The sequence below is a fragment of the Gorilla gorilla genome, chromosome 12 (genome assembly GCF_029281585.2).
Source record: "Gorilla gorilla gorilla isolate KB3781 chromosome 12, NHGRI_mGorGor1-v2.1_pri, whole genome shotgun sequence".
Lineage (NCBI taxonomy): Eukaryota > Metazoa > Chordata > Mammalia > Primates > Hominidae > Gorilla > Gorilla gorilla.
The window spans coordinates 62,615,249-62,641,120 of record NC_073236.2 but is presented as its reverse complement, the minus strand read 5'-3'; the positions used below and the strand labels follow the sequence as shown (position 1 = coordinate 62,641,120).

Here is a 25,872-nt window from a genome sequence, read left to right as displayed (position 1 = left end):
TGTAAAAAAAATTTCCCAAGGTTACTCCTCTTGTGACAAAGCCATGTATGAATCTAAGTTTTTAGTTCAGGGAGTTGTGCTTCGTCAAAGGATTGCGTTCTTCCTATATTTGAATTATCTGTTCTCACATTTAAACAAAATGAGACACAAAGATGAACACCCTCAATAATCACAAAATGGCAACACAAGCCATTTATCAAATGCTTATCTGTATTATGGACTGGATTAAAAGTATTATATACATTATTTCTCATAATTATTACCATTATCCTATGAGGCTATTCTTATCTCCATTTTACAGTTGGACATCTTGAAGTTAGTATGCAAAAGATCCAGAACTCAAATCCAGATTGGATAACTTTTAAATCTAAGCTCTTAATTTTGATTGTAATTATTTTGAGTAAAGCAAACATAATTAGAAAATTTGGGGCAGTTATTTGAAGTAGTAGATCTTTATAATCAAGGTGACTTTAAGATAATTTTATCTTAATTTGATATTCAAATATCATTAGCGCATATAGAAAAGGTACTGCAATAGTTGATCATTTTTGTTTTAATAAATTTCAGTGCTCCATTTTACTTTCTTTCTTGGTAGTGGTAAAAGATGATATCAAGAATATATTAGGGAATCTGTTTCAATATTGTGATCTGTGCTTATGCTAATAAATTACTTTGTCTCTCCAAAATTTCAGTGAAAATAATCGTAAACAAAAATAGAGAGACAAACAATAAAAGTGTGAAAAACTAGAAAAACCATATCATCTGCAAGCCAAAAGCATTTCAGAATTTCTGCAAGATATGCATATGAAGAGCCTAGATTGAGAGAAACACCAATCAACTCATTATTCATAATATGCAAAGTAAGAGCCCAGTAGTAAAATAAATGGGCAAAATCACTAGAGGATTTTTATTGCCAGCTGTAAGATTATATCTAGCAGTTGCAGGTAGACTTTGGACAATCATTTGGGGCCAAGTCCTGATACTGCCTGTGTCTTCTGTAATTCACAAAGTTAATGAGTTTACACACAGACAAAATACACTGTAGTCATCACATATAACTTACTTTTGGGGGACAGGTTTTCCCTGGAAGCAGATTGAGAGACAGAGATTAATATTTAGAATATTTATTAGGAAATGTCTCTTGAGGACATTATCTGTGGAGGAGATGAGAAGGACAGCAAATTATGCAGAAGTAGAGCTGTGATGAAGGCCCAGTTATGACTTTTGCCAACCCAGTGGGAAGCTCTGGAGCTAGAATGCTATTTCTGAGTTGTCCTAAAGGGAGCCAAGATGGTCAGGCTTTATGATCTTACACCAGTCAGTCATTGAATATGGATCTTCTTGGGAAGTGCTGTGGCCTTGAGAACAGTCACTCTGTGTAATTAAGGCAATTCCTGGAGGAACTAATACCTGAAAACTGCTTGCTAACCACACTCTTCACGACCAAGGCCACAGACCTTTTCTTGAACGGATACCTGGGAAGCACATCACAGTGCTTAACACACTGACTCAGGGCATAACAAGGCTGCTGCATGGGGTCAAAAAAAAAAAGTGGGGTCAAAAATAAAAACATTTTCTGCTGAGAATACACATTCATGAGAGAAGGAAACAGAACCAGCTATGAATTACACGGAAGAAAAACACACTGGTCCACAGACGAAGCTATCTGCCACAGCTGCCTCCATTTGTAGCTCAACTCTACTCTGCAAATGGAGGCTAAAGGACTTCTGCACTAGAAAAATAAAACTTCAGAAGGTCTAACCTTTTCTCTTCCCTATTTATGCCAATATAAAATATTAGAAGAGAGTCATAAATGTGATAGAATTCCTCCTAGCTGCTGAGCTGTGTGATAGCCTATAGACTATCATATGTAAGGTTGGTCAAAGAGAAAAAAAAAGCACTAGCCAAATAAAGAGATTCAGCAATTTTTTAAAACAAGACACCTCTGAACAACAAGAGCAAATATATTGACAGAACTGTTGTAAGGACCACTAGAAAATTGTTACTCTCAAGATGTGAGAGGACACTGGATTTATGAACTGGGGAAAAGGTGAAATTAGAAATGTATGCTTGGATAAAAACACAGTTGGAGAAATTTTAAAAAATGAAATAATGCAAGTCGTGGGCAGCACATTAAACATAAGAAACCAATTTATGGAACTGAACAGCAAGTTAAAATGTATTAAATTCAGTATGAAAGAATGACAACATGAATAGGAAGATACATAGATAACAGACACAGAGTAGCAAGCTAAAATAGATACCACATTTACACAAGGAAAAACTCCAAAAGTAAAGGGTAGAGCATTTGACAGATACGTATGTGTGTGTATGTGTGTGTGTGTGTGTGTGTGTGTATATATATATATACACACATATAGATAGATGAAATAGTAAAAGTATATAAAATATATAAAATAAATACAAAAGTTGAAAAAATTAAACACAGGAAAGCCCTTTTATTTTTTCATCGTATATATTTTATAATTTTGATTATATATATGATCATTTTATAACAAAAGCAGTGAATGAAATACAGAAACAATATTTGAACGAATTAAAATCTTCTAGTCATTGGAGTTTTTCTCTTAAAAGTTGTATGTGGCTGGGCGTGGTGGCTCATGCTTGTAATCCCAGCACTTTGGGAGGCCAAGGCGGGCAGATCATGAGGCCAGGAGATCGAGACCATCCTGGCTACCATGGTGAAACCCTGTCTCTACTAAAAATACAAAAAAAAAAAAAAAAAAAAAAAATTAGCCGGGCATGGTGGCAGGCGCCTGTAGTCCCAGCTACTCGGGAGGCTGAGGCAGGAGAATGGCGTGAACCCAGGAGGCGGAGCTTGCAGTGAGCGGAGATCATGCCACTGCACTCCAGCCTGGGTGACAAAGCGAGACTCTGTCTCAAAATAAATAAATAAATAAATAAATAAATAAATAAATAAATAAATAATAAAAATAAAAATAAAAATTGTATATATGCTTAAGTGGCAGAAGGCAATAATAGCTTGAGAGCTTTTTTAAAAATATATTCTGAGCATGTGTTTCAAAGATTATTATTCTTTTGAAAAAAATTTAAGATCAAAATTTTTCAAATTTCATCACTGTAACAGCTCATTCAGTATGCCACCTTTCATCCACAGACCTCCAGCTGCTTCAGGTTGGGTAAACAATGTTAAAAATTTGGCCTCTTAAAATCCATATTCAGACCCTCTCTGTTGATGATATATATTTTACCTCTTCTTTCAGTGTATATTTATTCTTTTGTTTCTCTTAAACCCAACTTTTAGAATTAATGTCTAAGCACTGTAACATTGAACAGTTTTGTTCCTAGGGATATAAGGTCCTTTTCTCCATATTATTCTGTAACAATTGAGAATGTAAAGACGGGGAACAGAATTATAGTCGTGACAGGCTTTATGTCTCATTTTAACAAGGCTATTTACAAAAATTATTTTCTAACACTGTATTTCCAACAATCTTAATTTCAACTCCTGCTCTCAAATTTTTTCAGGATTCATTACTTTCCTTATCTTTAGTTCTATGGAGAACAGAGACACTAGAAATATGATACTAGGTCATTCTGTTTTAACTTTTACAGCTAAAAAGTTAAACCAAGCTGAAACATTGCACTATAAAGAAATCTATGAAACTAAAGGTCTTGCTTCAACTGAGTCTTTGAAAATTATCAAACAATGAAAAGCTCTGAAATTTTAAGCCGGGAATAACTAGAATTAAAATTTTCTTTTTTCATTGTTGCCAAATTATTTTTTATTTCCATTAAAAGTCACAGATTTATATGAGGTGAAATGCAGATATTCCAGAAAATTAAACATACGTTTCACTAACATTTTGCTATTTCATTCTAATGGGCACATTCTATTTTAGGGTGATGGTAAAAAATTCAAATCTCCAAGCAGTTACATTAATCTTAAATAATTTCATTTACACAGTGAAGCAACTTATGCAGACAGTTGGAAGAATTAAGGATCTCTTCTCTTTCCCTCATTCTTCTTTCTTATCAAAAATTACTTGAGTTATGCCTTATTTGAAACAGAAAAAGAATTTAGAGAGAGCTAGTTTATCTGACAAAGCAATTCAAATTAATTTAATAATGAATGTACTCATCATTAACTGGCAAATCTGATTTTATAAAAATAATAAAATTTTTCATTTTAAAATATACATCTTTCCCAGAGACAATTAGGAATGCTGCATAAAAATCAGGGTAGGTAGAATTAAGCTAATTTTTTTCTACTTGTATATTTCTTTTCCACTAAATCTCTAAGCATACAAAGCTTAAAAGAATGGTTTCAATGTTGTTAGTTCTTATATTTAGACCTGCAGTTCATTGCTAATACAGTACAACACTCAAGTGCTCTTTGCTTAAGGAAGACATTGATGCAGATATAAACCTCCAAGAGGGATTTCCCTTGCCTAGGTGACAGGACTCATGAGTGTATCAAATGTAATGACTCAGCTCAGACAATAAAACATATGTTCCAGGAGCACATTTAATTAGGACAGGAACTGTTAGTGTGCAAGAGAGCAGAGCAGAATTAATGGCACAGTGTTTCTCTGTGGACTCCAAGGGGTTTATTTTCAAGTGATTAGAAAAGATCTGTCATGTACATTATGCCATACGTTTCTGTCCTATTACCAAGACACCCTTAACTTGGGTTTGCATTTTCATCCACACAAGTTTTTCTCTTCTATACTTCCCGAAATACCACTGAAGCTCTTTGTTATTTTTTTCCAAATTCTGTCCAGTGACTCCGTCATACTGCTGCAAACATTATTAAAAGAAAAGTCATTTGCAAGCATTGATGGCTTCATTTAAAACTCCCCCTTGGATGTAATTGAGAACATTCAAAAATGTAAACTGAGACATTCAAAAATATAAATAAAAAGATCATTGATATGAATTGGGCTAATTGTTAGGGAGGCATTTACTAGTGATTATGCCAAATATGTAAATAACATGAAAAAGACTAAGCTACCTTACGGATACAATATGTTTTTGACCTTTTTGTGTCTTATTTTTTAAGCATTGAGGGTTTATGGATGTTTAGTCAAATGAAGCTTATTTCATGCAGCAATTGGAGATGTAAAAATTATTCAATTTACTATTCATAATGGAAAAAATTTGCAAATCTTATTACTATGGAATATTTCCCCTAATTTATATGATCAAAGCCCTCAATAACAGTGATGTGTTTTGGGCATTTTTACTACATGCTAACATGCTTTGGCACTCAACTCACACCCTCCTCTCTTGGCCTGCAGCCACTTACTTTATAGTGTCTACCTTCCTTTCTAACTTTTACTTCATGAACATAGGTAATTAGCTTTTCCTTGGATTGCTGTTGATTTCAGCTTGGCAAATGCACTTTGAGAATGCCTTGGGTGTCTTGCAAAAGGGGAATGATTTGGCATATCTTAAAATGCTTAAGGGAAATGAATAGAGAGCTAAAATGAGAACTGGTATGAGAACTCAATTGAGTTGGGGACTTTCATTTAACTGCTATACTAAGAATGCGAGAAATTTAACCTCTCCAAATTTCATCATTCTTGTTTTCCCCCAATAACTAGATATACAACTAGCTAGCATTGCCCCAAACACAAACCCTACATTAGCCAATTTACTTTTATATATGATACTTTGTTGCATTTGAACATTATAAATGAAGCCAACCCTTAACTTGTTGCATCTTCTGTAACATAGGAGTTAGGCAAACAAAGAATGAAAAAGTATGCCAGAGAACAGGAGGGGAAGGTAAATTTGAAAACAGAAATAATTTAAAAAAAGGGAATAGAAAGCCCTTACAATTGATTGTAGAAAGCAGTTTTCAGATGGCTCAGGAAGCAGTTTTATTTGAGTAGTTACAGCAGTTCAAAAGCTGTTGGTGAACTCCTATCAAGGATTGTGTATATTTATAATTCAATGAGGAAACAAAAGTTAGGAAGTAAAGAAGAAGAGCCTCACAGCAGAAATCCTTAAAACTCTCTGCCTTTAGTTCTCATATGGTTGCCTAAATGTGGCAAGATTTTTACTCTATGCCCCTTTAAAGATATTTCGCTTCCTCACATAAAATCCTCCTAAAAATAACCCTTAATTATGTAAACAGAAAATCTTAATCTGCAGTCCAAAAACTCCCTAGAATTTTATGTGAAACTATCTTTGTCTATATTCACACCATGATTTTCTATGCCAAGAATCAAGACCTGGATTAGTAAGTACTGTGACCACTAGACGCACATGGCCATTGAGCATTTGATCTGTAGCTGAATTGAGATGTCCTACAAGTTAAAAAACAAAACAAAACAATACCACTGGATTTTAAAAATTTAATATAAAAAATAAAATATCTCAATGACCTTTTTTACTAATTGCATACTAAAATACAATATTTTAGATATATTGAGCTAAATAAAATATTAAATTTTATTTTATCAGGTTTTTTTTAATTTGTGTGTTGTTGCTACTGAAAACATAAAATTCCACATGTGGCTCATATTTATGTCTCCCATTATACTTCTATTGGACAGCATTCATCTAAAGCTTCATTAATTTCACAGATTCCTTGGTCTATTAAAGAAGAAGCAGCAAAGGCTCCCGAGGTTCTCTTTATGTTAAGAGCTTCTGTATTCAAGAAGTGTGTCCTATTGTGGATGCTAAAACAATACTTGCTAATGTATGTGATCTGTGAAAAATGTGGAAAACACTTTGTCAAGGGGCATAAAAAAGCTGTTTGAGTTTTTATTAAGGAGATTGGTTTCTGACATATCAGGCTTTTCTGAGACTTACACTACTCAGGGAAAATTGTCAGTATGAAGGAAGATGCATGTGAGACGTTCTGAATGTGCCTTGGCAGAGACACACATTCATTAGGGGCTGCGTGCCTCACTAGTGAGCACTGAGTGTCTACCTGTCAGCATCTCACACCTCACTGAACTCAGACTCCCAGGTGGCCACTCCAATCATTCTCTGCCTCACTCTCCCTCCTGCTCTGATAGAGCTCTCTCCTTGGTTTTGCCCAGGAGCCCACGTAGCTCACTTACATATATTACTGACTTAATAAAGATAATCAGTGTGGTCCTCTTGGGATGTTTGTTTCTCTAGGCAAGGCTGAAAATGTGTATTTATTCCTCGTTAATTTGTACATGACTACTGTTTCTAGCTGCCTCTTGGAAGTTATCTATTTAGTAAAGAATAGAAGAGCAAATACTTTGATACAGAATTTGAACCTTAAATAAAGAAGCAGAGGTCGGTTGTTAGGTTAGGCTGTGCAAAACTGAAAAAAAAATCATAATAGGAGTTTATTAAGCTAAAAATAGGATACTAAGATTATAATTAAAGGCCTATTAAATAAATGGAATTTGCTTTTCACTTTGCATTTTTCTGTTCTTAAAATAGAATACAAAAATGCCAGGCTACAATGTCACCAAGCAAATTCTATACTGTTTTATCCTTTCTCTCTTTTCTCTCTTTTTTCTTTTTAACAAGGAGAATTATTTGCAAAGAAAATGAAGATTCCATAATCCTCTGAATGAAATACTGTATCTGCTATAGTGTTAGCCTATTTCAGAATGGGAGTTCAACTAAGAAGAGAGACACCGATTGACTGACTACATTTATGAGAATGGTCCAGAAGCCCTCATTCATTTTAAGATCTCATTTTTAGTGAACTATGCCTATTATCAATTGGTACTACATTTTGCATTTACTAAACCAATCTATAAGACAGATATGATATATATTCACACATATATAATATTCTCCATAAATAATTGAGGAAGAATATACAAAAAACTAAGCACAATGGTTGTCTGTTAAAAGAATAGCCTGGGTGGCTCAGGAGCAGAGGTGGTTGGATATTATTTTCCTTTGCACATTGTGTACCATTGTTTATATTATTAAAAATAAATTAAAATAATATTTTTAATGCCCAATTACTGTCATACTATCCCTACCATTATCAATTCTCAACTGCTATATTTTCTTCCCTTGCCATAGTCTTTATTTGTTGGTGTATTTCTCCATCATTAATTTAAAATTAGTTTTCTTCTCTTCTCACCTTCCATTTATTCAACAGGTTGAACACATTCATGCACTGTTTTTTAAGTTTTACTGAGATATAATTGGTATATGAAAAACTGTTCGCATATTTACTGTGTATGATTTGGTAAGTTTGGACATGTGCAAATACCTGTGAAATCATCACCACAATCAAGGTAATAGACTAGACTACATCCGTGTATGTGTGTGTGTGTGTGTGTGTGTGTGTGTATGTATGTGTATATGTGTGTATGTGTAGTAAGAATACTTAACATGAGATCTACCCTATTAAATTCTGGAGTACACAATACCATATTGTTAACGGTAAGTACTATGTTGTACAGTAGACTCCTCGAATTTATTCATCTATCATTGTTGAAACTTTATACTCATTGAACAATAACTCCCCATTCCTCCACAATCTCAATCCCCTGGCAACCCCTATTGTATTTACTAATTCTATAAGTTTGACCATGATAGATGCCTCATATAATTGGAATAATGCAATATTATCTAACAAATCCACTTTTGGTTATATTTCCAAAAATACTGGAATCAGGTTCTCAAAGAGGTTCATTGTAGCATTATTCATAATAGCCAAGATGTGGAACAACCCAAGTGTTCATCAACAGTTGAATGGATAAAGAAAATGTGGTATAAACATACAGTGGAATATTATTCAGCCTTAAAGAGGAAAATCCTGCTGTTTGCGACAGCATGGATGAACACAGAGAACATTAAACTAAATCAAGTCAGTCAGTCACAGAAAAACAAAGATTGCATTTCATGTTCTTTTTAAAACATCCTTTAGGGAAAAGAAGATTGGAATAGACCTAGGCATTGTGTGTAAGTTTAGGGAACAGAAAGATCTTGTTTGTTGTTGTTGTTATTGTTGACTATAATGCAGATCAAACATTTTTTAAAAAAAATATTTCTCACTACTTTCTTATTTTCATGTCCTTTAGTATGTATCCACCTTAATGTTTCTAAACATGAAGAAATTTACAGCATAATGTCCTTGCTTTTAAAGGAATTTTACCAAATTGAGTATCTCAAGGAAATACACATGTAGGCAAGAAGGATGAAAAATTTAACCAACACAAAAAAATGCAAAGAAGAATATTAAAAGTTAGATGTAGCTCAGGTTTCTCTGATTAATTTTTTTAATTGATGACTGGCTTTATGCCACCTTCACCACCTAACGCCTTCTGGTAATTATGAAAGGAATTCACAAAAGTTGTGTGATTAGGGCCTGCAAAGGATGTGAACTACTGTCTCATGGACATTGTGTGGAGCCTGCCATTTGACCCCAAGAGAGGGCAGAGAGAATGACATTAAGAGTACTTGTGTTGGAGCTACATTTTCAAGGTGCACTACCCACTTGATGTGGGAGTTTGAACACATATCTTCACTTTTTTGTATCGCTGTGTTGTCCAGGCTGTAGTGTCATGGCACAATCTCGGCTCACTGCAACCTCTGCCTCCTGGGTTCAAGCGACTCTCCTGCCTCAGCCTCCCAAGTAGCTGGGACTACAGGTGCGTGCCACCACGCCTGGCTAATTTTTTGTGTTTTTAGTAGAGACGGGGTTTCACCGTGTTAGCCACAATGGTCTTGATCTCCTGACCTCATGATCTGCCCGCCTCGGCCTCCCAAAGTGCTGGGATTACAGGTGTGAGCTACCACGCCCGGCCACTTTTTTGTATCTTAGTTTGTTCATTCACTAAATAGAGATAGTAATTATACTTCAAGGGTTTTCTGTGTGAACTAAATGAGCGAATACCTGAGAAGCATGTATAATAATTGAGTAACAACACAATAGGTGCTAAGTATTCATCATTTTTCTTCTATTTAACCCCCACCCTTTTCATTGTAAATTGACAATTTACAGTTATATAAATGTATGAGGTACAAAGAGATGTTATAATTTTAAGTACAATGTGGAATATTTAAATCAAGCTAGTTAACATATCCATCACTTCAAATTCTTAAGATTTTTTGCAGTGAGAACATTTGAAATTAACTCACTTACTAATTTTGAAATGTAATATTCTATAATTAACTATATTCACCATGCTGTGCAATAGAACTCTAAAAAGAAAAAAAAAGCATATTCCTTCTGAGATCTTATATCCTTCATCTCCACCCTACTTACAGATATTTATTGTAAGATTTCCTCTGCTTTCCATTCTGCACCAAGGTGACTAATTAGCACCTTTAATGCTCACATAGGACCTCTTCCCTATTAAAACCAATACTGAGCCTCCTAACGAGGTACTGAGGTGTGTCAGATCAGTGCTATGTACTTAATAGTCATCTGTGTGCTGCAACTGTGTCGTCTGTAGATGTGAGGAGAATGCTTTCCTGCCCACGTTTTCTGTAATACTTTGTCACATACTCAAAGGCAAAGCTGCCTTTCTTCCTAGATACACAATCTTCAGTGAAGTTAGCTCTCTGAGTATTTTGCAAAGCTCCCAAGTTTAAAAATCTAAGAAATACTAACACATGTAAATTTAATGCAAAAAATAAAGTGAGTCATTTTCTCCCTCTTATAAAAACCAAGATAAATACAGTTATTACCATGAAAAGAAATGCAGAATTGCTTTCTTTTATTATGCCTCAACTTAAAGGGCCACATGCCTTATTTGAAAAGCTGAGTTTTTATTTCATGATGAGATATGTTTTTATATCACTTTTCAGGTAAAATATTCCTTAGAGCAAAAAGGGCATTTTTAGGGCTAATAGGTTCTGCCCTCATTAACACTAAAAGTTATCAATGCTTTTAGATTTTTACCTAGGGGAAAACATAGCAAATGCAAACTGTCAACTCATATATATACATCTGAAAATCTCAATGAAGCACTGTGAAGCCTTGTCAGGAAAAATACTTATCCTCTTGATTTAAAGAGTGTAACTTTTGTCCCTAGTGAAAAAGAAGCTTTTAATTATTAAAAGCTTATACTGGTCCACAGTTGACATCTAATTTATTTTATCACATCAAATATGTTGTAAGATATAAGAAATATTTTAGAATGTTCAGAATTATTTCACAGGTGTTTAGGATAACTGAGTACTGCTCTTAGTATTTTTGAATTACAAACATTTCAATTTCTAAAAGTCTGATCAATGTCCATCAATACCAAATGAAGAGAAGTTGTGGGACAGTGCAAAGCGTTCTTAATTGGCTTTGCGGATGCTTGAATTTCTTTCCTGGTGCTCCAATAGAAGTTGTGACATTGGTGAATCCATTTAGCTTCTTCTCTTTCTAGTTTCCATGTCTAACAATTATAGACTTCGGCTAAATATGCTCTGTAGCCCACCTTAGAGGCAAACTATTCAGGGTTTTTTTCTTTCCCTGCCAACTTTCTGTGCATTTGAGTCCTCAATAAAGAGAAGAATTTTATAAAATGCAGCTGAGTAAGAGAAGACATGGTCTACCTCACAAGGAATCAAATAATGCAAATCACTATGTGTTTAATGATTTATAGATTTTAGCATTTCCACTGACAATTAGCAAAGAAGAAAAAGGCTCATTATAACTAGTATAGGCATGGACATAGGAAAATGGGCACTTTCTAAAACTGCTGAAGCAAGTATACATATTAGTAAAGTATTTATAGATAGTAATTTTCCAAAATGAATAAAAAGCAATAAAAAATCTTTTAATCTAATAATCTAGATTCTCAGAATTTATGCTGAGATGATAGGTACATTTGCAAAGGTAATTTACATTTATACTTAAGAATATTTAGCATAAAATTCTTTATTATAGCAAAAGGAAAATATGAAATATGAAAACATAAATAAAGAATAGGAGATTAGTTACATGAATGTTGATGGGTCTCTGTACAGTTAGGGCATGCATGGGCTTTATGAGTCAAAGAGCCTGATTCATTTCATGACTCTGAAGCTTTCTAGTATTATTTTCTTGTATAAATTGCTTAAGCACTCTAACTCTGTTTCTGACCCTTTAAAGTGGAATTAACAACGGTATCTTTATCAGAATGTTGTCATTAGAATTAAAGAAGATATGATTTATACTGGCCCTTGCACTACTAACTGTCAATTTTAGTATAAATCCACATAATAGTCACTCTAGGAATCTATTAATAGCGATCATGCAAAACTATGTCAATTCACATCAGAGGTAATTCTTAACTACTTGCTAAGTTTAAAAAAATAAACAGTTGCATGGCAGCAATGTAATACACAAAGTACATTTTGATTTTAAATACAGTGAAAGAGAATAAAAAGCCTGCATATAAATTATTTAATTTTTATTTTCTAGCTTTTATATGATATTCACAGATAATTGTTAAATTTTTATAAAAATGAAGGATTTTTTTCCTTACTAAATTATATATAAGCCAAAGGTAAAGTAAGATACTGATAGTCATTGGATTATAAAGAAAAAAGTAGAATTTTTAATTATACCTACTTACACTGAAATGATCAAAATATAAAGCATGTATTTCCTAATCCAGTCTGCATTTATACCATATGAGACATCACCAGGGATAGAATCAAACAAATGATAAAATACTTTAAACATTTTCAGAAAATACAAAGGTTGAGTTAAATCAAGATTGCAAATTCTGTTATAAACACATAGAAATATTGAATAATAATAATATATATATTGAATATATTGAATAATAATATATATATATTATATATATATACATAATATATACTAACATAACATAACATAACATAACATAACATAACATAACATAACATAACATAATACATAACTAATCAGGAGCAGGGTGTGGGGGAGAAAGACCTTCCTAGCAGACAGGAATGAAGAAAGATATCAAAGACAGCACCAAAGTGGAACCTGAAACCAAGCAGAGAATGTTGGTTACCAGTGACTCTGGAAGGTTACGGGAGGGGGAGGATGGGAAGAGGTTGGTAAAATGGTCCAAAGTTACAGTTTAATAACAGAAATACTTTTGGTTGTTCTATTGTATTGCAGAGTAGAGTGACTATGGTTAACAGTAAAAAATATCTATCACATAACAGCTAACAGGGAACCTTTTAAGTTTCTCACTACAGATAAATGATAAATGCCTGAGGTAATAGATACATGAACTAACCTGACTGAATCAATTTTCAACATAGATATGTGTTGAAACATCAGATTGTACCCCATAAATACGTACAATTTAAATGTGTCAATTTAATTTATTTAAAAAAAATTAAAAGAGAAAGAAATAGAACCCCAGACTCCCTCACTAGTAAATAAAGTACTCTGAAAGGTATATTTATGTGAAAACAGGGAAGGCTGCATCAAACAGGAGCACTCAGTTAAAAAGAATTATAATTTATAAACATCATGAAAACTCTAAGAGAGAGTATATTTACTATTTAGCAAATAGAAGCACAACTATGAAATAACAGAATAAAAGCTATAAGAATTTAAAATAATTAAAGAAATATATGTAAAACAACAAACATAAGTAAAAGACACAATACAAATAAAACCAGAAAATAGTCATATTTGAAAAACAGAATTTCTAGAAATAAAATGAAATATGAAGTATTTGAAATTAAGATTCATCCACAGGAAAATGATTCAATAAATTATAGTATATTCAAGCATGGGAATTTGGACGAAAATGAAAAATGAATCAATCAGAGCTTTATGTAGTAAAAGGGACATTAAGTTTAAAGAAATAATAATAAAGAATGATATATTCAGAATGATGCCAATAACATAAGATTAGAAACATCCAAAACAATGCCATATATAATTTAGAAATACATGTGCAATATCAGTGCCAACAAATGCATTTGAACATGAAATTCGGGGTGAGGTAGAAAAATGGGATTTAAAGAAAGATACAATGAGCCTTCAACTTTTTTTTTTTTTTTTTTTTTTGAGACAAGGTCTTACCCTGTCACCCAGGCTAGAGTGCAGTGGCATAATGATGACTCACTGCAAGCTGGCCTCCCTAGCCCAAGCAATTCTGCCACCTCCGCCTCCCAAAGTGATGGGACTATAGATGTGAGCTACAGTGCCTGGCTCAACTTCTTACTAAAGCTTTTATTTTTTTTTTCTCAAGGTGTTTAGTGGGCCTTTTGCTTTTTAACATTTTTTACTTTTGAAATATTTCATAATAACCTTTGTTATTATTCAACTAAACTTTAATATTTGTTATCAAACAGTAATAACAATTGTTATTAAATATACAAGCTATTAAACAAACCCTTAACATTTTAATTTAGTTTAATTCAGAAACTAAAAGATATATCCAAGGAGGCATTACTTAACATTAGAAATCCTAGTAACACAGAGTCATCACATTAATGCATTAAAAGAGAAATGATCAAATGTTGGCTAAAAGCAAAGGTTTTGCCTTGTTCAGTGCTGCATAACAAGATGTAAACTGTAGTACAGTTTTTATAAATGGGGAAGGGAGAAAGTGAAGAAGGAAGGTAATTATGAGGAGGGGAATCATCGTATCAGTAAGGTGTCAAAAACTGGGCAAAGAATTGTATTAGTTAGAATAAGCTCAGTAGAACATGGACATTAAAGGCCAAGAAGATAACATTTTAAAACTAAAAATATAAATACACATAAATTTGATGTTGTATAGAAATCTTGATTATGGACTTGTTTTTCTTGTTTCTGACTTTAAAATTAATATTTCTATTTCATTATTGCTTATGATATTTGATAATTTTATAAAAGGAACCTTTTCTTAAATGTATGAGTATAGTTTTTTTTTGATACTGATATTTAACTTGATATACTTGCGGTCAGAGAAAGGAGTAACATTCTGCACTTGACTAGAAATAAACCTATAATGTAAAATTCCTATCTTCCTATGGAATTTTTATCTACATCTTCTTTTCATTATTAAGACATTTATGTTTGTGATCCTTATGGAAGAAAACCCCACCACTTGAGGTCTTGCTGAAAGGATTGAACCTGAGTGTGATCAGGACTCTAGATGCAATGGGCTATTGGTGGGAAACTCAGGGGCAGAGGAACATGAGCTATATTATGAGCATGCCATCAGCAGACTCCAGACTGTGAAACTACAGGTCAAACAGCTCGAGTGAGTTCTTCAACAGATCAATTACAACAAAAAGAAAGGGATGGGTGGGAGAGAACTTCTGAATTAAAAAACATTCAAAAGGCGTCAAGTTAACAAAAATGGGTCTGACTAAATGATTGTGTCTAGGAATGTGTTCTTGGTGAAAAAACAATAAAGAAACACAGGGGAAATATTATTGTAAATGTCAGAATAGTGATTACTTATGGAGAGGGAGGGAGGAGGTATGGAGAGAGGCTTCTGGCAAACTTCCCTCTCGAACTGTGTGGTGGTTGCAAGGGCATTTGCTTTATAATAATTCACTAAGTTGTATGTTTGTTCTGTGGGCTTTCCTTTTGTCTTATTTTACAAGAAAAAATGTCAAAAAATATAGAGATTTAATTTTATATTTCCCACTAGGAGTGTGGATTTCTCAATTTCTCATCACAGATGTATCAAATTTTACATATGTGGTTAAAAACTATGTTCTTAGATGCATATTTGTTTGAAATTATTTTATCTTTTTGGTGAAATAAACACTTTATCAATATATTTGGAATGTTGCCTGTTACATTTCAAATCCTGTTTTGTATCAAACAGGGACAGCACTTGTGTTTTGTTATGTATTTCATGGGCACTGCCTATTTTTTTACTTTTTGCAATATTCTGTTTTCTTATGTTTTACATTTATCTTACAAATCAAATGTAGCTGGACTATATTTTTCAAATAGTCTGATAAATTTTGCTATTAAGACAAGCAGTTTGTCTGTTTATATTTTGTTGCTTTACATACATTTGGATTCTTTTCTATCTTATTTTGTACTAGAAAGTACCAAAGTTGAAACTTGTCCTAATGTTTTCTCCCTGCTTGTCTTTTAGTTATCTAAGTGCCTTTTTCGTATTTTTTTCTATTAAGTGCAGAACTATACATTATATTTCTATTTTATAATATGTACAATAATAAACATTAACATAGGTATTTAACTTTATAATTAATTACATACGATATAACAATTATCACCTGTCTTCTGCAAAATATAGGTATCTCAGAATGCTTTCACTCCGTGAATATTCTTGATTCATATGCTTGTTATATTTCCCCATAACATAGCTTTATATTTTAACCACTAAACCAGACTTTATATCACTGTTTTGATTTTAACAGTTGCTAAATTTGATGACATTTTATTATTTTTCTACATGAACCATTCATCTTTGCAGATATTTTCTTGTGGAATAAAGTATCTTATTTGGAAAAACTGCTGACACTTCACCAACAGGTGATTTAGCGGTGCTAACTCCAATGTATTCAAAAATCCATGAATAAATTTTGACTTCCCAAAAACATAACCACTAATAGCCACCTGTTGACCAGAAATCTTACTGAGATAAACAGTCAATTGATGAACATTTTGTATATGTATTACATACTGCATTTTTACAACACAGTAAGCTGTAAAAAAGAAAGTGTTATTAAGAAAATCGTTGGGGGAGGGAGGAGGGATAGCATTAGGAGACATACCTAATGTAAATGACGAATTAATGGGTGCAGCACACCAACATGGCACACGTATACATATGTAACAAACCTGCACGTTGTGCACATGTACCCTAGAACTTAAAGTATAATGGAAAAAAAAAAGAAAAAAAAAAGGAAATCATAAGGAAGAGAATATATATTTACTATTCATTAAATGAAAGGGGATCATCACAAAGGTCTTCATTCTTGTCATTTTTACATTGAGTAGGCTGAGGAGGAGGAGAAATAGGAGGGTTTGGTCGTGCAGTCTCAGGGTGGGCAGAGGGGGAAGAGGTAGAAAAGGTGGAAGAGGAGGCAAGAGAAGCAGGCACACTTAGGGAACTCTATGGAAGTACATCATGATTTCTGTATGACTTTTATGGTTTTTAAAATTTCTCTAAAAATGTTTCTGTATGGTAACAATCCTTCTTCCACCATTTGCTTTAGTTTTAGTGCTCTTACCATGCAAGACAGAATCAATCCATCTGATTGTGACAGAATCAATCTAACACAATTCAGATTGTGTAAAGTCAATTGTTTTCTGGCACTGCTTCTATGTCTTCTTCCCCTGTCTTACACTGGTTTGGAAGCATTTATCTTCATCAAGTCATCTTCCATTAATCACTCTGGTGTGGTGTCTATTCACTCTTGAATTTCTCCAAGACGCATATCTCCAAACCTTTCAGCCCTCACCTTTTTTGCCATGTCCACAGTCTCTTCAATGAATTCCTTGATTGGCTGTGTTGAAAATCCTGTGAAGTTCTGCACAACATCTGGACACAGTTTTCTCCAACAGAAAGTTTTCATTTCTGGCTTGATGGCTTTCACAGACTTTTATATAACAATCATGGCATTTCCAATGTTGTAATCATTCCAGACTTTCATGATGTTCTCTCTGCTGGGGCTCTCTTCCAGAGCATTGACAACACTTTCCATACAATTTTGTGAGTAGTGAGCCATAAAGGTCCTTATGATCTTCTGATCTAGAGGCTAAATCTGTGCTAATGCTGTGTTTGGGGGCAGGTAAATCACTTCAGTATTTTAGTGTTGAACTTATAGATTCCATATAGCCAAAGGACATTGTTTAATATTAAAAAAAAAAAACTTTAAAAGGCAGTCCTTTACTGACAAGAGATTTCCTGACTTCAGGGACAAAGCATGGATGGATGCAATCCAGATAAAAGGGTCTCATTGTCCAAGGCTTTTTATTGTACAATGAAGACTGACACCTTGTGCTTTATTTATTTCCTTTAAGGCTTAAAAATTAGAGTAGTCTTCATCATAGACCGGTCTACACTTGCAAAAAAACAGTGGAGTTGGCCTACTCTTTCCTGCCTTAAATCTTGGTGCTTGCTTTGAAACTGCCTTCATAAAATTAAAAGAGGCCACACGATTACAATTATGGTAGGGGCCTGAATTTTGATAAGATATTTTCCTTTCTGTCTGATTTTTTCCTTATCCATGCATGACTGCTTGCACATAGTCATTATATGATATGTGACAAATGATAGTCACTAATAACTGATTATCTTCCTGTCCTAGTTCCATGGCAGGCTACATGAAAGATTAAAGAATTTGTTTTTACTTTTAAAGAAAAATGATCCTTAGATCATGCAGACCCCCTCGATGGCTTCCAGAAGTTGGATGACCAATAGGGCACCAGGCAGCTATGACAACCAGGGACCTCACCTTCCACAGACTTTTCTGCTAAGCTATAGGCATAGTTAAATGATAACCCAGCATTGTTTCCCATCTTGCTTGCCATAGTAACCAGCAGTCACAAATGCTATTGTGAAACCTAAGACTTTGAGATAGTTTTCTTTGAGATAGTTTTCTTTGATAGATATATTTGAGATAGTTTTCTGCCTTGGTCTGCGAGTGGACTGACGCCAACCCAACCAGTGATCCAACGGAACTGACTTGACTGGTATTGTGACTCACCTCCTTTCTCAGGAACTGATTCAGCCCTAACATAGCATCCATTCCCTATGCCCCTGCCAGTCAAACCATTCTTTTAAAACCCAGCTTCTGATGCCTCAGCGAGGTGGCTTTGAGCAGTATCTCCCATCCTCCTGGTTCGGTTGCCTTGTGATAATTAAACTCTTCTTTATAGTGATACTTGTTGTCTCAGTGTTCGGCTCTATCTCAGTAGCAGGCAAAAACCTGGTCAGGTGGTAACAGCTTTTCTTCCTTAATAATAAATGTTCTAGGGATTTTGTCTGTGAGTTTTTTCAAATTGTTGCCAATCTCCAAAAAATAATTTCCAATATATTGAAAAAACATCCACATATAAGCGGATACGTGCAGTTCAAACCCATGTTGTTCACTGGTCAACTGTGAAATTTTTTGCAGTATTTTAGAGAGGGTCTGTAGGTAAACTCTTAATTTTTTTTTCTGTGAAAATGCCTTATTTATTTTCTTCTTTAGTAAAATATTATTTCACTGAGTTCCAATGCAAATGATTAAAACTCTAGTATTTTGAGGTCAATTAATTGTCTAGTGCAATTAGTTGACCAATTAAGAGTTCTTCATGGAGGCCCCAAGATGGCTGAATAGGAATAGCTCCAGTCTACAGCTCCCAGCGTGAGCAACACAGAAGACGAGTGATTTCTGCATTTGCAATTGAGGTACCGGGTTCATCTCACTGAGGCTTGTCAGACAGTGGGTGTAGCCCATGGAGCAGGAATTCCCTTTCCTAGACAAGGGAAGCCATGACAGGCGGTACCTGGAAAATCGGGACACTACCACCCTAATACTGTGCTTTTCCAATGGTCTTAGCAAATGGCACCACAGGAGATTATATCCCATGCCTGGCTCAGAGGATCCCACACCCACGGAGCTTCGCTAACTGCTAGTACAGCAGTCTGAGATTAAACTGCAAGGTGGCAGCGAGGCTGGGGGAGGGGCGTCCGCCATTGCTGAGGCTTGAGTAGGTAAAAAAAGTGGCCAGGAATCTCGAATTGGGTGGAGCCCAACACAGCCCAAGAAGGCCTGCCCTACTTCTGTAGACTCCACCTCTGGGGGCAGGGCATAGCTGAACAAAAGGCAGCAGAAACTTCTTCAGACTTAAACGTCCCTGTCTGACAGCTTTGAAGAGAGTAATGGTTCTCCCAGCACAGAGTTTGAGATCTGAGATGGACAGACTGCCTCCTCAAGTGGGTCCCTGACCCCCGAGTAGCCTAACTGGGAGGCACCTCCCAGTAGGGACCGACTGACCCCTCATATGGCCTTGTGTCCCTCTGAGATGAAGCTTCCAGATGAAGGATCAGGCAGCAACATTTGCCATTCCACAATATTTTCTGTTTGGCAGCCTCCACTGGTGATACCCAGGCAAACAGGGTCTGGAGTGGACCTCCAGCAAACTCCAACAGACCTGCAGCTGAGGGTCCTGACTGTTAGAAGGAAAACTAACAAACAGAAAGGACATCCACACCAAAACCCCATCTGTATGTCACCATCATCAAAGACTAAAGGTAGATTAAACCACAAAGATGGGAGAAACCAGAGCAGAAAAGCTGAAAATTTTAACAATCAGAGCACCTCTTCTCCTCCAAAGGAATGCAGCTCCTCACCAGCAACGGAACAAAGCTGGAAGTAGAATGACTTTGATGAGTTGAGAGAAGAAGTCTTTAGACAATAGGTAATAACACACTTCTGTGAGCTAAAGGAGGATCTTGGAACCCATCACAAAGAAGTTAAAACCCTTGAAAAAAGATTAGACAAACGGCTAACTAGAATAAACAGCATAGAGAAGACTTTAAATAACCTGATGGAGCTGAAAACCATGGCACGAGAACTATGTGACACATGCACAAGCTTCGGTAGCCTATTCGATCAAGTGGAAGAAAAGGAATCAGTGATTGAAGATGGAATGAATGAAATGAGGTGAGAAGAGAAGTTTAGAGAAAAAAGAGTAAGAAGAAATGAACAAACCCTCCAAGAAATATGGGACTATGTGGAAAGAACAAATCTACGTCTGATTGGTGTACCTGAAAGTGACGGGGATAATGGAACCAAGTTGGAAAACACTCTGCAGGATATTATCCAGGAGAACTTCCCAACCTAGCGAGGCAGGCCAACATTCAAATTCAGGAAATATAGAGAACTCCACAAAGATACTCCTCGAGAAGAGCAACTCCAAGACATGTAATTGTCAGATTTACCAAAGATGAAATGAAGGAAAAAATGTTAAGGGCAGCCAGAGAAAAAGGTTGGGTTACCCACAAAAGGAAGCCCATCAGACTAACAGCGGATCTGTTACAGAAGAGAGTGGGGGCCAATATTCAACATTCTTAAAGAAAAGAATTTTCAACCCAGAATTTCATATCGAGCCAAACTAAGCTTCATAAGTGAAGGATAAATAAAACCCTTTACAGAAGAGCAAATGCTGAGAGATTTTGTCACCACCAGGCCTGCCTTACAAGAGCTCCTGAAGAAAGCACTAAACATGGAAAGGAACAATCAGTACCAGCCACTGCAAAAACATGCCAAATTGTAAAGACCTTCGATGCTAGGAAGAAACTGCATCAATTAATGAGCAAAATAACCAGCTAACATCATAATGATAGGATCAAATTCACACATAATAATATTAACCTTAAATGTAAATGGGCTAAATGCTCCAATCAAAAGACACAGACTGGCAAATTGGATAAGCAGTCAAGACCCATCAGTGTGCTATATTCAGGAGACCCATGTCACACGCAGGGACACACATAGGCTCAAAATAAAGGGATGGAGGAAAATCTACCAAGAAAATGGAAAACAAAACAAAAGCAGGGGTTGCAATCCTAGTCTCTGATAAAACAGACTTTAAACCAACAAAGATCAAAAGAGACAAAGCAGGTCATTACATAATGGCAAAGGGATCAATTCAACAAGAAGAGCTCACTATCCTAAACAAATATGCACCCAATACAGGAACACCCAGACTCATAAAGCAAGTCCTTAGACACCTACAAAGGACTTAGACTCCCACACAATAATAATGGGAGACTTTAATACCCCACTGTCAACATTAGACAGATCAACAGACAGAAAGTTAACAAGGACACCCAGGAATTGAATTCAGCTCTGCACCAAGCAGACCTAATAGACATCTACAGAACTCTCCACCCCAAATCAACAGAATATACATTCTTCTCAGCACCACACCACACTTATTCCAAAATTGCCCACATAGTTGGAAGTAAAGAAAGCACTCCTCAGCAAATGAAAAAGAACAGAAATTATAACAAACTGTCTCTCAGACCACAGTGCAATCAAACTAGAACTCAGGATTAAGAAACCCACTCAAAACCACTCAACTACATGGAAACTGAACAACCTGCTCCTGAATGACTACTGGGTACATAACGAAACGCGGGCAGAAATAAAGATGTTCTTTGAAACCAGTGAGAACAAAGACACAACATGCCAAAATCTCTGGGACACATTTAAAGCAGTGTGTAGAGGGAAATTTATAGCACCAAATTCCCACAAGAGAAAGCAGAAAAGATCTAAAATTGACACCCTAACATCACAATTAAAAGAACTAGAGAAGCAAGAGCAAACACATTCAAAAGCTAGCAGAAGGCAAGAAATAACTAAGATTAGAGCAGAACTGAAGGAGACAGAGACACAAAAAACCCTTCCAAAAATCAATGAATCAAGGAGCTCTTTTTTTAAAAGATCAACAAAATTGATAGACTGCTAGCAAGACTAATAAAGAAGAAAAGAGAGAAGAATCAAATAGATGCAATAAAAAATGATAAAGGTGATATCACCACCGATCACACAGACATAAGAAATACTATCAGAGAAAACTATAAACATCTCTACGCAAATAAACCAGAAAATCTAGAAGAAATGGATAAATTCCTGGACACATACACCCTCCTAAGACTAAACCAGGATGAAGTTGAATCTTTGAATAGACCAATAACAGGAGCTGAAATTGTGGCAATAATTAATAGCTTACCAACCAAAAAAAAAGTCCAGGACCAGACAGATTCACAGCCAAATTCTACCAGAGGTACAAAGAGGAGCTGGTACCACTCCTTCTCAAACTATTCCAATCAGTAGAAAAAGAGGGAATCCTTCCTAATTCATTTTATGAGGCAGATTCATCCTGATACAAAAGCCTGGCAGAGACACAATAAAAAAAGAGAATTTTAGACCAATATCCCTAATGAACATTGATGCAAAAATCCTCAGTAAAATACTGGCAAACTGAATCCAGCAGCACATCAAAAAGCTTATCCACCATGATCAAGTGGGCTTCATCCCTGGGACGCAAGGCTGGTTCAACATATGCAAATCAATAAACGTAATCCAGCATATAAACAGAACCAAAGACAAAAACCACATGATTATCTCAACAGATGCAGAAAAGGCCTTCAACAAAATTCAACAGCCCTTCGTGCTAAAACCTCTCAATAAATTAGGTATAGATGGGACGTTATCTCAAAATAATAAGAGCTATCTATGACAAACCCACAGCCAATATCATACTGAATGGGCAAAAACTGGAAGCATTCCCTTTGAAAACTGGCACAAGACAGGGATGCCCTCTCTCACCACTCCTAGTCAACATAGTGTTGGAAGTTCTGGCCAAGTCAATCAGGCAGGAGAAAGAAATAAAGGGAATTCAATTAGGAAAAGAGGAAGTCAAATTGTCCCTGTTTGCAGATGACATGATTGTATATGTAGAAAACTCTATCGTCTTAGCCTAAAATCTTAAGCTGATAAGCAACTTCAGCAAAGTCTCAGGATATAAAATTAATGTGCAAAAATCACAAGCATTCCCATACACCAATGACAGACAAACAGAGAGCCAAATCATGAGTGAACTCCTATTCACAACGCTTCAAAGAGAATAAAATACCTAGGATCCAACTTACAAGGGACGTGAAGGACCTCTTTAAGGAGAACTGCAAACCACTGCTCAATGAAATAAAAGAGGACACAAACAAATGGAAGAACATTCCATGCTCATGGATAGGAAGAACGAATATTGTGCAAATGTCCACACTGTCCAAGATAATTATAGATTCAATGTCATCCCCATCAAGCTACCAATGACTTTCTTCACAGAGTTGGAAAAAACTACTTTAAAGTTCATACGGAACCAAAAAAGAGCCCGCATTGCCAAGACAATACTAAGCCAAAAGAACAAAGCTGGAGGCATTACGCTACCTGACTTCAAACTATATTACAAGGCTACAGTAACCAAAACAGCATGGCACTGGTACCAAAACAGAGATATAGACCAATGGAACAGAATAGAGCCCTCAGAAATAATATCACACACCTACAACCATCTGATCTTTGACAAACCTGACAAAAACAAGCAATGGGGAAAGGATTCCCTATTTAATAAATGGTGCTGGGAAAACTGGCTAACCATATGTAGAAAGCTGAAACTGGATCCCTTCCTTACACCTTATACAAAAATTAATTCAAGATGGATTAAAGACTTAAATGTTACACCTAAAACCATAAAAACCCTGAAGAAAACCTAGGCAATACCATTCAGGACATAGGCATGGGCAAGGACCTCATGACTAAAACACCAAAAGCAATGGCAACGAAAGCCAAAATTGACAAATGGGATCTAATTAAACTAAAGAGCTTCTACACAGCAAAGGAAACTACCATCAGAGTGAACAGGCAACCTACAGAATGGGAGAAAATTTTTACAATCTACGCATCTGACAAAGGGCTAATACCTAGAACCTACAAAAAACTTAAACAAATTTACAAGAAAAAAACAACCCCATCAACAAGTGGGCAAAGGATGTGAACAGACACTTCTCAAAAAAGACATTTATGCAGCTAACAGACACATGAAAAAATGCTCATCATCACCGGCCATCAGACAAATGCAAATCAAAACCACAATGAGATACCATTTCACATCAGTTAGAATGGTGATCATTAAAACGTCAGGAAACAACAGGTGCTGGAGACGATATGGAGAAATGGGAACACTTTTACACTGTTGGTAGGACTGTAAACTAGTTCAACCATTGTGGAAGACAGTGTGGAGATTCGTCAAGGATCTAGAACTAGAAATGCCATTTGACCCAGCCATCCCATTACTGGGTATATACCCAAAGGATTATAAATCATGCTGCTATAAAGACACATGCATACGTATGTTTATGGAGGCACTGTTCACAATAGCAAAGACTTGGAACCAACGCAAATGTCCATCAATGATAGACTGGATTAAGAAAATGTGGCATATATACACCACGGAATACTATGCAGCCATAAAAAATGATGAGTTCATGTTCTTTGTAGGGACATGGATGAAGCTGGAAACCATCATTCTGAGAAAACTATCACAAGGACAGAAAACCAAACACCGCATGTTCTCACTCATAGGTGGGAATTAAACAATGAGAACATTCGGACACAGGATGGGGAACATCACACACTGGGCCTGTCATGGGATGGGGGAAGGTGGGAGGGATAGCATTAGGAGATATACCTAATGTAAATGACAAGTTAATGGGTGCACCACACCAACATGGCACATGTATACATATGTAATATACCTGCATGTTGTGCACATGTACCCTAGAACTTAAAGTATAATAATAAAAAAAAAGAGTTCTTCTACCAGTAAAATTATTGTTTTATTATAGGGAATCTGTTTTTTCCTCTCCGGCTGAATTTAAGATAAATTTATATTTATTAGTTTTTGCAATACCCTTTCTTTGGGTGTCTGTGTGTATATGTGTATTTATGTGTGTATGTGGTTTAATTCTAAATGGAATCCGGTGATCTCTCTCAACTTGAGCATTCATATGTTCTGTAATTTATAAAAAGATTTCATGTATTATTCCTTCTCTTTTTTTCTAGAACTCAAAGTATACAAATGTCATATTTTTCCTTCCATTCTCTATGTATCTTTATTTTTCTAACATATTTTAGAAAATATTTTTTTACTTGTATATTGGGTAATTTTTTAGCTATATTTTCCTGTGTGCTGTGTCTCTCCTTTTCTACAAATCCTCTGCTACTTATTATCTCTTTTACATTTCTAGTTTTTTGTTAGCTGCTTTCTTTTTTATTTATACATAATAATTGTACATATTTATGGGGTGTAGGTGATATTTTGATACATATGTACAATGTGTAATGATTGAATCAGGATGTTTAGGATGTCAATCACCTCAAAAATGTTTTCCTTTCTTTGTGTTAGGAAACATATTTCAAATCTTTTAGATATTTTGAAATATATGAGAAATGATTGTTAATTATAGTCAT

At 35.2% G+C, this 25,872-nt stretch overlaps 1 protein-coding gene across 3 annotated transcripts in view; it reads right to left on the bottom strand.

The window, feature by feature from the left end:
- LRRTM4 (leucine rich repeat transmembrane neuronal 4) overlaps positions 1-25,872 on the bottom strand; it is a 775,458-nt gene that overhangs the window by 391,980 nt on the left and 357,606 nt on the right. The gene's annotated exons all lie outside the window — the stretch shown is intronic.